This window comes from Salvelinus namaycush, chromosome 40, assembly GCF_016432855.1.
Source record: "Salvelinus namaycush isolate Seneca chromosome 40, SaNama_1.0, whole genome shotgun sequence".
Classification (NCBI taxonomy): domain Eukaryota; kingdom Metazoa; phylum Chordata; class Actinopteri; order Salmoniformes; family Salmonidae; genus Salvelinus; species Salvelinus namaycush.
In genome coordinates this window covers 21,718,817-21,732,352 of record NC_052346.1, presented here as the reverse complement: position 1 = coordinate 21,732,352, position 13,536 = coordinate 21,718,817, and the positions used below count along the sequence as shown (strand labels likewise).

General features: G+C 41.0%; 1 protein-coding gene across 1 annotated transcript in view; it reads right to left on the bottom strand.

Annotated features, from left to right (window-relative positions):
• Positions 1 to 13,536, bottom strand: part of LOC120033482 (zinc finger protein 135-like) — a 143,988-nt gene that overhangs the window by 112,128 nt on the left and 18,324 nt on the right. The gene's annotated exons all lie outside the window — the stretch shown is intronic.

Genomic DNA, 13,536 nt, shown 5'->3' with positions numbered 1-13,536 from the left:
CAGGAAGTGAAATGTCAGAAATCTATGCTCTTTTCAATCTGATGCCTATACATGGTCTTAACATCTAGGAGTCATCTTTGGATATATGTGACCATATCATCGTAATGTATGTTTTTTCAATATAGTTTAATCAGATTATTGAAACTTTATTCGGGAGTTTTGCCGTGTTCCGTCGTATGACTGTGTTTACGTTGGGCCACGGCTACTGGAAATGCTAAATGAACAGGGATATTTCTCATTCTGAAACGAAACAACGACTCATCTGGACAGAGGACGCCTGTTTCAACATTCTGATGAAAGATCAGCCAAAGTAAGACTCATTTTATGATGTTATTTCATATATCTGTCGTGCATGTGAACGGGTCGTGGGCGCCCAAATGTGTCTCTCTATTGTGGCTACGCTAATATAGCGATACATTTTGTTTTCGCTGTAAAACATTTAATAAATCGGAAATATTGTTTGGAATCACAAGTTGCCTATCTTTCAATTGCTGCAAACTATATATTTTTCGGAAATGTTTTATGATGAGTAATTAGCTATTTGACGTTGGTGTCTGTTGGTGTCTGTAAATATTATGGCTGCTTTCGGTGCACTTTCTGATTTGTAGCTGAAATGTAAAATATGATTTATACCTGAAATATGCAAATTTTTCGAAAAAAAATATGCTATACAATAAATATGTTATCAGACTGTCATCTGATGAATTTGTTTCTTGGTTAGTGGCTATTTATATCTTTATTTGGTCGAATTTGTGATAGCACCTGATGGAGTAAGAAACTGATGGAGTTAGAAAAGTGCTGTCATTTGCTAACGTGGTTAGCTAATAGATTTACATATTTTGTCTTCCCTGTAAAACATTTTAAAAATCGGACATGTTGGTTTGATTCACAAGAAGTTTATCTTTCATCTGGTGTCTTGGACTTGTTAATGTGTGAAAGTTAATTATTTTTAAAAACTAGCTTTTGAATTTCGCGCCCTGCACTTTGAGCTGGATGTTGTCATATTGTGGGCGGTGTCGGGCTTGCAGCCCAAACAGGTTAAGAAGTTGGAGCTCTTCTCCGTCTGCATTAACAAGAACAACACAGGTCTTTCCATCATTGTATAATTTTTTTTTGTGTGCGAAGAACTCAAGCTTACAGACAAATGTCAAATGTGATCTTGCGAAGCACCTGAGTGAGTTGGGTGTGCAATTACGCATGTACTTTTCTGAAACGGATGACACAAACAGCTGCATTCATTATCCTTTTCATGCCCTGCCTCCAGTCCACTTACCAATATCTGATCAAGAGAGCCTCATCAAAATTGCAACAAGTGGTTCTGTGAAAATGGAATTTAATCAGAAGCCACTGCCAGATTTCTGGATTGGGCTGCGCTCAGAGTGTCCTGCCTTGGCAAATCGCGCTGTTAAGACACTGATGCCCTTTGCAACCACGTACCTATGTGAGAGTGGATTCTCGGCCCTCACTAGCATAACAACTAAATACAGGTACAGACTGTGTGGAAAATGATTTGAGACTCTCTCCAATACAACCCAACATTGCAGAGTTATGTGCATCCTGTCAAGCACACCCTTCTCATTAACCTGTGGTGAGTTATTCATTAACCTTTTCAATGAACAAGTAAGGTTTTATATGTAAAATGGTTAAATAAAGAGCAAAATGTATTATTATTTGTGCCCTGGTCCTATAAGTGCTCTTTGTCACTTCCCACGAGCCGGGTTGTGACGACAACTCACACTAATTTCTTATGTTTAATAAATGTATCGTATATTGTGTGTGTGTGGCTTACAATATTTGAGAGTGCGCTGACCCTGGTGCTAGAGGGGGTACGCAGCTGGAGGTTGAATGTTTGAAGGGGTACGGGACTATAAACATTTTGGGATCCACTGGTTTAGATAATCCCAGTTCCTGCTGTGTCATGCTGATGAGAAAACCAGGGTATGGAGAAAACCATGAGTACATGCATCCATGCCGTGTGTCAGCATTGCGGGCTGGTGGTGATGGTGTGGGGTGAGTTTTCATGGAACACATTGGGCCCCTTGATAAAAGTGGAGCAACATTTGTTTGCCACAGGATGTCTAAACATCATTGCCAATCAGGTGCATCCCTTTATGGCAGCAATGTATCCAGCTGCAAAATTATTATTTTCAGCAGGATTATGGCCCATGCCACAAGGCTTGTCCAGGAATGGTTCCACGAACATACGTGAATTCAGCTTACTGCAGTGGCCTGCCGAGTCACCAGATCTCAATCCAATTGTGCATCTGGGAGGAGATGGAAGGAGCTATTCGGAGTAGAAATCCACTCCCAGCCAATCCGACACAACTGTGGGAAGCATTGGAGTCATCATGGCCCAGCATCCCTGTGGGTTTCTTTCCACACCAGGTGGAGTCCATGGCCTGACGAATTGAGGCTGTTCTGAGGACAAAGGGGATTGCAACTCAATATTAGGAAGGTGTTCCTAATGTTTTGTACAATCAGTGCAAAAGGAAAGTGTTCAGACCCCTGGACTTTTTCCAAATTTTGTTACGTTACAGCCTTACATTTTATTATATTTAAATTTGAAATAATCCTAAATCTACACACACACCCATAATGACAAATCGAAAACATTTTTATTGTTGTTGCAAATAACAAATAAGTATTCATACCCTTTGCTATGAGACTCGAAATTGTTCTCTGGTGCGTCCTGTTTCCATTAAGTATCCTTGTGATGTTTCAACAACTTGATTGGAGTCCACTTGGTAAATTCAATTCAAACAGGCACACACCTGTCTATATAAGGTCTGATAGTTGACAGTGCATGTCAGAGCATGGTGGCAGCATCATGCTGTGGGTATGTTTTTCAACGGCAGGGACTGGGAGACTAGTCAGGATCGAGGGAAAGTTGAACGGAGCAAAGTACAGAGAGATCCTTGATGAAAACCTGCTCCCGAGTGCTCAGGACCTCACACTGGGGCGAAGGTTCAACTTCCAACAGGACAACGACCCTAAGCACAAAGCTAAGACGATGTTTGCAAAAATGTCTAAAAACCAGTTTTTGCGTTGTAATTTTGGGGTATTGTGTGTAGATTGATGAGGGAAACAAATATTTAATAGATTTTAGAATAATGCTGTAATGTAACAAAATGTGGAAAAAGTCAAGTGGTTTCAATACTTTTTGAATGGACTGTATCAGATAAAGATGATGTGGTGATCAGTTTTCAGCATTAGTTTCGGTGGATTATTTTTATATTACCAAACACGTTTTGTTTAATGATTAACAGGCTATTAATTGACTAGTGTTTATTAAATTGTCTTTTAATGCAAGATTCATTGTTTTAGTCATTGATTAATTTAATTTAATAACTGTTGAAGTTAATTGATATGTTTGTACATTAATTTGTTCTGGGCAACATATTCTCTTGTGAATAATTTTAAATGAAACAAACTGTTTTAAATGATATGGTGTCTATATATGAACCAAATTTGATCCTATTCACATTCTCATAAACAAATGGCCTACACTGTGTACATACAATTGTTGATATCCGATGGTCATTCTTATGGTGGGTTGCAAAATGCAGGATCCTTCAAAGTTGAACCCACCAGAGGGGGACTGTCATGACTGGCCTGTGAGGATCAGGTTACAGTGGATCCCGGTTCTACAGAGAGATCTCTCCCTCCCGAAGACGGGGAGAAGTATAGAGGGATTGATGGGGGGTTTATGACCTCACGTCCATCGTAAGGCAACAGCCCAGCTCCATTCTGTTCTCTAATGTGAGAGACTGGAATGTCTGTGTGCCTTAGGAAGAGTTTACATCCCAAAACTACAGAACATCAAATAAATGGACTTTGGGACATGTATAGTTGATCAACCAAATGGTGGAAACAATGATGGATGGAATATGAAAATGAATGTCTATTATGATGTTTTTAAAAGTGAAATGAGGATGTTATAACGAAAACATTAACTTGAAGAGTTTTAATAATGTATATGTGATGTTTACATACTTTGTTGTGTAGAAAATACCCAGATGAAAGAGAATGTTTTGGTGATGATAAGACTGTGATTTTAGTTGTCCAAACGAGATCATAGTAAATCCTAATGCCTTGCCTTGTAACTAGCTACGCCCCAGGGAACCCAGAGAGTGTGTCATAAAGATGGAAACGCCCCTTTCTACTCTAGGGTATAAAACATGAGTAAAGAATTTACATATCAGACTAAGTTAACCACACGCTGCAGCCGAGGTCTACGGCTAGTCGTGACCCCGAAACGCAACACGAGGTTGAAGACAAAGTAAATCTCTGAACAATCAAGTTTATGGTGGAGTAGCTATTCTAAGTACTGTATCTAGGAAGTTGAATTTAAGCAGGACCATCCGGCTATTCTTTTCAAGTCACCGGTTGTCTACACGGCCCTCTTACCAACGCCGGGAGCATCGACACGGCTGATTAGCCTCCTCAGAAGCCCACTCTCACAGAACGAGTGCAAGGAAACTGACAACTAAGAGAAAGGACATTGTGACATCGTTTGGAAAATCAGAGATTTATACCTGAAGACAAATGAACAAGGCGTTGGCCAAACCTTTCCCACTAAGCGGAACTCGACCCACAAAGAGATACCCAACGGAGACCTTCAACACGTAAATACATGCATTACACTTTTTACCCATAACAGGGGCAGTTCAGGGCAAGGTGTTAGTGCTGAAACTAAGCATAGTTTACAAATGTATCCAAGTGTTGAATTTGTCTCTGTCTCTCTGTGTGTGTGTGTGTGTTTAAATCTCCATCTTGTGTTGGTCCACTAGGGACCTGTTGCCATTGTATGTAAGTTCTAACCAATAATCTAGACTGTTTGTGTATATGTGTCTTATGTTATCATTTAGCTTGTTAGTAAATAAATAATCAACTCAATTTGTGTGGTACGGAATAATTAGTGAGACCCGGGTTTGTGCAGATTTACTAATTATGCGACATTCAGAATGAGACTGAGGAAATGAATTAATTGGTGACTGCTATGAAATCTATATATTCTTTGAGTTATTTCGTGAAATGGTAACTCATTAAACAGTAACTCATTAAACAAACTTCCCGTGGTGCTCCAGGTTACGGAGTTAATTGTTACAGGATTAATTTAATCACGTAATAATAAACAGTTAATTATACGATAAATAGCATGTCATCACATTAACGATAACGTCACGACATGTTGATGCACCCGTGCGAGGAATCTAATATAAAACTAGGCCTCACTGTTGAATTCAGTCCATAGGAATTGTGTAGCAGGTTACTCATACACCAATCAGGATTATTGTTGAGAATGGTGTGTGTATGTGCTTTTTCTTTTTCACCCAGATACTAGTGGAGCGAGATTGACTCGTGTTGTATATCTGACACAAATCAGTGTGTAGGGGATTTACTGAATGCTTTGAGCTAGGGCATATGTACCAGCCGATGCAGACATTCTGAGAAAAATACTAGTTGGGCCCAATGTAGTGTTATTTCTGTCTACCACGTTCAGGAGCGAGTGGACTTGGTCATAATTAATTTCTCGAGTGTGGACATAGGGCCAGCCGATTTTAAAATTTGAGTAGATATTGGCTTGACCAAGCTATTAATTATCTGTGTCTCGCGTTTTCATTGGCGCGAGTAGACCAACGGTGTATTTGTGTTTTCCGCATGTTCCGGTTAACCGCAAACAATATTTCTGAAAGGTTGAACGTGAGACGTCAGTCACTTAGTAAACCCGTTCTCTTGTTGGAGGGGACTTTTGTTGTGCGGAGTCTTACTTTCCAGCACAAGTGAAGCTAAGCATTGCACCAAATGCTAAGCTAACAAGGGGGAGCAGACATTTTTGTTTTCCGCTTTGTTCAAAGTGAAATCCCGCGCCGTGCGGGAATCCCATGTGATTTCAACTTGTGCTATCAGTGACCTCTGGTGGTGAAGAATCGCCAGTAATTGTTTTTAAATAATTCAGGTTACACTATATGATATGATTTTCAACTTTCTACATTAACTTAGATTAAGCAGCGTTTTTAGGTTAACTTCTCTGTGCTACGGATCCCTTTTACGGGATCACTTTCCTAAACAACCGCTAGAATTGCAGGGCGCCAAATGCATAAATATTACTAAAAATATTTATAATCATGCAATCACAAGTGAAATATACCAAAACACAGCTTAGCTTGCTGTTAATCCACCTATCGTGTCAGATTTTGAAAATATGCTTTACAGCGAAAGAAATTTAAGCTTTTGTGAGTGTATCAATCAATGCTACAACAGCTAGCCCCAAATTAGCATGGTCACAAAAGTCAGAAAAGCAATAAAATTAATCGCTTACCTTTGATAATCTTCGGATGTTTGCACTCACGAGACTCCCAGTTACACAATAAATGTTATTTTTGTTCGATAAATATTACTTTTATAACAAAAAAACACCATTTGGGTTGCGCGTTATGTTGAGAAAACTACAGCCTCGTTCCGGTCCTGAAAGGAAGATGAAAATTCCCAAACGTATCAGATTAAAAAATATTACAAAAAATATTTATAATCATGCAATCACAAGTGAAATATACCAAAACACAGTTTAGCTTGTTGTTAATTCACCTATCGTGTCAGATTTTGAAAATATACTTTACAGCGAAAGAAATCCAAGCTTTTGTGAGTGTAGCAATCAATGCTAGAACAGTTAGCTTATATTAGCTTGGTTAGCTTGGTCACGAAAGTCAGAAAAGCAAAAAAATTAATCGCTTACCTTTAATAATCTTCGGATGTTTGCACTCACGGGACTCCCAGTTACACAACAAATGTTCTTTTTTATCACAAAGAACCGCCATTTGGGTTGCGCATTATGTTCAGAAAACCAAAGCCTTGTTCCGTTCGACAAATTCCAAAAAGTATCCGTAATGGTCGTAGAAACATGTCAAATGTTTTTTATAATCAATCCTCAGGTTGTTTTTAACAAACATAATCGATAATATTTCAACCGGACCATAACCTATTCTTTAAGAGAGAAAAGGAAAATGGGGAGCCCCTCTCTCGCGCGCAGGAACTATAGAGAGATTAAAGTAGATGTCACGCGTCAAAATATTGATTGATGACCCTAAGTCCAGCTGTCAAAAAAATGATTGATGACCCTATGATCTGCTGACGTGTGCAAGCCCTGGTTTTCCTGTCCTGACCCCCCTTTTGGTTTGATGGGGGGCGTGGTTTATGACCTTATGAATGGGGGCTCCTGCTTAGAGTGTGTAAAAGCGTTTTATGCTGTTTTTGAATTTGTCCTGCTGTTTGATGGCCTGTGTCCTGTTGGGGGCTGGGTTGGGTGGGGGTGTGTGTGTGTGCTGAACATTTCAAAGAGTAAGGCCTATTTTATAGCTTATAGCCCTCCGGGGTTGTTGTCTAGGAAACACTAATGTCAGGGAGGGTATTGGGCTTTGCAACAGCCATATAAAGCCTCTGAACAAGCCCTGTTTAAGACTGTACAAGCTCTTAAACATAACCATGGAATTTGGGATCAGTGCCAAAGCAGTGATGACTGTAACAACTGAAGCGGGCCTTAGGGTTGCCCATAGAGCAAGGGCCAAGTATCAACCCGCAATATATGATGCTCCAAAAAAACGTTTTTTAAATGTGTATAGAACCCAAATACCGCCAGCAAATGCGCTGAAAGATCAAGTGTTGATGTCTAATGGCCAGCTGTGGGGGTATCGGTTTGATTACCTGGCCTGTAGAGTGACCCTCTATACGGTAGCTGAAGGAGAAGAATATACAGACCAGACTGTAGGCTTGGACTATGGTGTTGAAGACTGGTCGGTTTTTCGCAAGGTTGTGTGTCCTGAACTGGGCCTTATCACCAAGGGGTATAGTGTGTTCACGGGCCACGAGACCCGTTGGGAAGGTACCCCTGACTCCTCAGGACGAATATTTCACAGGGTGAAAATCCAAAGACAGAATGGCCGTCCGTGCGGCTGCGTGGAGTTCTATATCGGCACCGAGGAAATCCGAAACCAAAACCTTAGGGAGGGTGGCCTGACTGGTGATTACCGACTGCGTCTGCTTATTCCTTTTAAAAGTTGGGATGTAATGGAATTGAACATGTTGCAGGCTTTGGATGCTCTCTTTGTACAGAGCCAACAGCGGCAGAGCCTTGTTCATTTAAAGAAGTGCATAATATATACGAATCGTAAAGATTACGATTCAAAAGAGCCTCAAGAAGATACAGCGTCAGAAGAAAACTAAGTAAGCGGATGCTTTAACCACGCCCAGATCCCCAAAGGCCTGGTTCTACAATAAAAAGAAAAAAGCAGACAGTTCTTCATTTCATCATACACCATGGATATCCAGACCATCTACGAGGACTCCGCTACGTCATGGGGGCCCGACACTAAGGACTCAATGCCACGAAGCCCTACACTCTACTCCCCCCTGGCAAGACCCGAGACACCCCCTACATTTACACAACCTGAGGATGTGTTTGATGGGGTGGCCAGTACTATTTTTGTGGACACAATCAAGGCCTCTGTAGCTACACTTTTAGACGTGGTGATTGGCGAATATATACGAGAAAAATGCATCGGCTGTGAGATCAATCATCCCAGCCAGCGTCGTCATCCTTGCCTCTACGACCCTCCTAGATACTACTTTTTCAATCATTTTGAGGAGCTGGTGAAAAGACTGTGGTCCTGCCGGTTTATACCAGCGCTGGTCATCGCCCTGGAGTCTATGGGGCTTGTGCCGTCTATCCCTAGAGTTTACGGGGTAACCGAAGCCTTCCTACATGAACTGAAGGAGGCCATCTTCATCCACGAGAAACTCAAAGAAATCCGACACACCCTGGTGGACGACAACAAATACAGGGAAGCTGTGGTGGCTGATGTGATGCTTTTCTGGCTCAATAAATCCCAAGAGACCGAGTGACATTTTGGTTATTTAGACGTAAAGCTATGGGTAACTATGTGTCTACGATGTTGGAGCGAATAAATACATTTTTTCTTTTGAGAGACCTTACAAATGTTATGCATCAGATTATTGAAAATAAAGTGAACAATGTATCGTTCTACACGACACACAATACCTGGGCTAATGTAGAGCGTTTGCTGAAAATGGAACAAATCATGAATCATGTACGACATACGGGGGCGAGTATGCAATGGACGCAAATGGTATCAAGAATTGTTGATGATTCTGAAGAACTAGAAATAACGTTGGCTAAGATTTTACATTATTTGTTTGAACCACCATTTAATGTGAACGTGTATCATATTTGTTGTTTATATACTTATATATCCGACGTGTGTGTTTTAAAAATTCAGCGACACAAACCTGTAAATCTAAACCATATATACAGGGTGTTGCATGCTGTGATTGTTGAGAAAACTGGGACTTGTATCTTGCAACAAATCCTGAATTGGTTGTATACGTAATACAAGGTGTTAAAAAATAAAAATTCACAAACTGAAATGTTGTCGTTATTTGAAAGTGGCTCATTAACGTTATTGTAACTCAGAGAGGCAAGAAGGATGGCTGAGCAGCTGTTGAAAAACATTTATTATAATCCCGCTAACCCCGGGTCTTATGGTGGTAAAGAGCGTTTACAGAGAGCTATAGCCGAAGAAACAGGTAGCCTGTTAAGCGATGCTAAAGTGAATGAGTGGTTATCAGAGCAGGATGCCTTTACTCTCCATAAACCTGTAAGAAAACAATTTCCAAGAAATAGAGTTTTTTCTACGCATCCCTTGGCCCAATTTCAGGCGGATCTATGTGACATGCAGGCCCTCGCAGATAAAAATGATGGAAATCGCTACATGCTAACGGTTATAGATATTTTCTCTAAAGTAGCCTTTGTAAGGGTGTTAAAAAATAAGAGCGGGGCCGAGGTAACCCGGGCCTTTGACTCGATCTTGAAGGCCGGAGGCGCCCCCAAGAAAGTGCAGACTGATGGAGGAAAATAATTTTTTAATAAGACATTTCAGAAGCTTATGAAGAAGCATAATATAATACATTTTGCTACAGGTTCTGATTTGAAAGCTTCGGTTGTGGAACGCTTTAATAGAACGTTGAAGGAGCGGATGTGGAGATATTTTACAGCTCACAACACACATAAATATATCGATATAGTTCAGGATTTAGTACAGGGTTACAACAACAGCTACCATAAGAGTATACGTATGAAGCCCTCTGAGGTGTCTTCTGAAAACTCTTTTCAAGTCTTTAAAAATATGTATGGTTTGTTCCCCCTTCTCCGTAAGAAAAAAATGAACTTTAAATTCACTGTGGGTGACTTGGTTCGTATATCTAAGCTGAGGGGTGTTTGACAAAAAATATGAGCAAGGTTACAGCGATGAGTTGTTTACCGTTACAGAATGTCTGCCACGCATACCCCCTGTCTACAAGTTAAAAGATTATGACGGGGAGCTTATAGAGGGATCTTTTTATGAGAAGGAATTACAGAAGGTCCAGTTGGGTAAAGACAAAGTCTTTCACGTGGAGGAGATTCTAGATCAGAAGAGAGAAAAGGGTAAATAATGGTTGCTGGTCCGCTGGAAAAACTGGCCCCAAAAGTTCAACAGCTGGGTATTGGAGCACGATATGGTTGAGGCAACTGGGGGGGTTAACTTAAACCCACAGTCATGATAACTAGCTCCTCATTCTCGTGTACACAGGAGTGCATCATGGAACACAGCGGCTTCTACCTGACTCTCCCCAGTAATGCGTCTGCACATATATACCGTAATAATCAGAGTTCGAATTATACAACCAATTTTCCAAAGCCTATAGAGTTATCAGAGGCTTGGGAAGTAGGTCTCAGCGAGATTACATACCCCCATAGTTGGTATAATATCAAGGATAAGGACCGTGATTTCTATTGCAAAAAGTTATCGGAACCTGCGAAACTTATTAAGCTTAAAAAAGGTTTCTATAGAACCGTCGACAGGATCGTCTCAGAGTTGAATGAACACCTAACCCTGAACAAGATGGAAATATTCCTATTCTACAACCCTATCCATAAAAGGATACAAATCTCAGGGCCTGCTAACGGTGGTATAAAGACCAGCGGTAATTTATCCTACATGTTGGGGATGGGTCCCAATAAATGGACGTATGTGAAAGATAAATTATTCCCATTCCCTGCGGATATACATGCAGGATTTTACAACATATTTGTGTATACCGACATCATAACCTATCAAAGGGTCGGAGACACATGTGTGCCCCTCCTGCGAACAGTTCATATAGACGGAAAGGATGGGGACATCGTCACTGTCAATTATGACAAGCCGCACTACGTACATGTCAGCAAGAAATATATTGAAAACATTCTGGTTGAGCTTAAAACGGATCAGAACGAAAACATTGAATTTACTTATGGTAAAACGATTGTAAAACTCCACTTTAGACCCACCAAAACCTCTCTACATATATAATATTTGGTATTATATTTATAAACATAATACAAATAAAAGGGTTATGGAGCACCATCAGCTCGACCCTAACCGTTATGTTTCATACTATGTGGATCAAGTTGGTAATGGACTACCAGGATATCATGGAGCACCGACAATGTACGGTGCGGGGATAGGGGGTATATTTCGTAACCTCTTTAGGATGGTTTTACCGTTTATGAAGAGAGGCTTCAGCATAGCCAAACCACATTTAAAATCAGCGGCTAAAAATATAGTAAGTGAGGTTGTAGCAAATGCTATGACCCGAAGGGCGTCACCAGATGTGGAGCATCAAGAAGGCTCGGGGCTTATGATATTGTCTCGAAGGCCAAAAAAGAGACCCCCTGGTTTAAGACGCAGGCCGGCACCTAAAAAGCGGAGGTTAACTGTTAAAAGAACCTCAGTAAGTCAAAGACGTGGTAAAGTGAGGAGGTCTGGACCAAAAAGAATACTAGGAAGTATTTTCTAAAAGAATAAGTGACATGGCTCTTTTACACCGCATGTCCTCTGAAGCTATAAAGACAGAACTCGATCTTTTCACGGCCCCCTTAACCCAACATTCAATAGAGAGGTCCAGTTATGTGGAGATAGCCCCTCTCTCTGCTATTACCGATAACGGGCCTATCGCATTTTTCATACCAGGCCACGGTGACAACTATCTGGACCTCAACAACACCTTGGTGCATTTACGTCTAAAAGTGACCAAAAGAGATGGGTCTAATATTGCAGGCGATGCCAAAGTGAGTCTCATTAATTACCCAGTGGCCACCATCTTCTCCCAAGTGGATGTGACTTTGGGTGAACGCCTAATCAGTCAAAGCAGCGCCACATACCCATATAGAGCCATCATGGAGTGTTTGCTAAACTACTCCGAAGACACTCTCAAAACACAATTTAGCGCCGGTTGTTTAGCAAGGATACTGCAGGAGCCGCTATGGAATCGACAGACCCTTCCACCGGTGCAAACAAAGGACTGGCGGCACGTGCTCGCTACTGCGCCGAATCTCGAGAGTTTCATTTGCTAGGCCCTATACACTCTGACATTTTCTTTCAAGAACGGTTACTCTTAAATTCTGTGGATTTAAGATTAAAATTAACCAGGGCCAAGGATGAGTTTTGCCTGATGTCTCCCCAAGACGGGGATTTTAGTTTGAAAGTGTTGGGGGCCACCCTTTTTATTAAAAAAGTGTCTGTATCTCCGGCAGTACGCCTGGGTCACTCACATGCTTTGATGAAAGGAAATGCCCTTTACCCTCTCCAAAGAATTACCATGAAAACCTTTAGCATACCTGTGGGCAGTAGAATCTGCAGTCAAGAAAACCTATTTCTAGGCCCTTTACCTAGATATGTGGTTATAGGTCTGGTTGATCACGCCTCTAATACGGGGAGTTTAGATAAAAAAAACTTTAATTTTCAACACTTCAATGCAGAGTATGTAGCTCTCTGTCAGGACGGACGTCAGGTTCCGGCTAAGGCTTTCCAACCCCAATTTAATAACAACATATCTGTGCGAGAATTTTACAATCTATTCCTAGCTACAGGGCGACATCTCAAAGATCTCTCTTTGCCTATTGACAGAAATGATTTTGCAGAGGGTTACACGTTGTATGCTTTCAATTTATCCCCTGATGATGACACCTCAGGAAATCTGTCTGTGGTGTCCCAAGGTAACCTCAGGCTGGAAATGCGTTTCCGTACACCTTTAGCCTGTACAGTTAGCATGATTGTTTATGCATGCTCTGATTCAATCTTGGAAGTGAATGCCCGAAGACAGGTCTTAGTGGATTATTATTAAGAACCTTTGAGCAAAGACATGAATACCCAAGAGTTGGAAGGGCTCATGAGCAGCTTGATTGGAAAACAATTTTGTGGAGTGTTGGCTTGTGATGAATTACCTATTGAGATATGGCCTGAGAGGCCTGCAATGTTTATTGTCAATACCCATCCTAAACACATGCCTGGTGAACATTGGCTAGCTATGACATTAGAACAGGAAGGTGGAAGAAAAATCTCAACTTTTTTTGATTCCTATGGCTTTCCTCCCGGTTTTTCACATTTCCCTAAATCTATTAAAGATGTTTTGACCCTAAACGGTTCAAAGATCTACTACAGC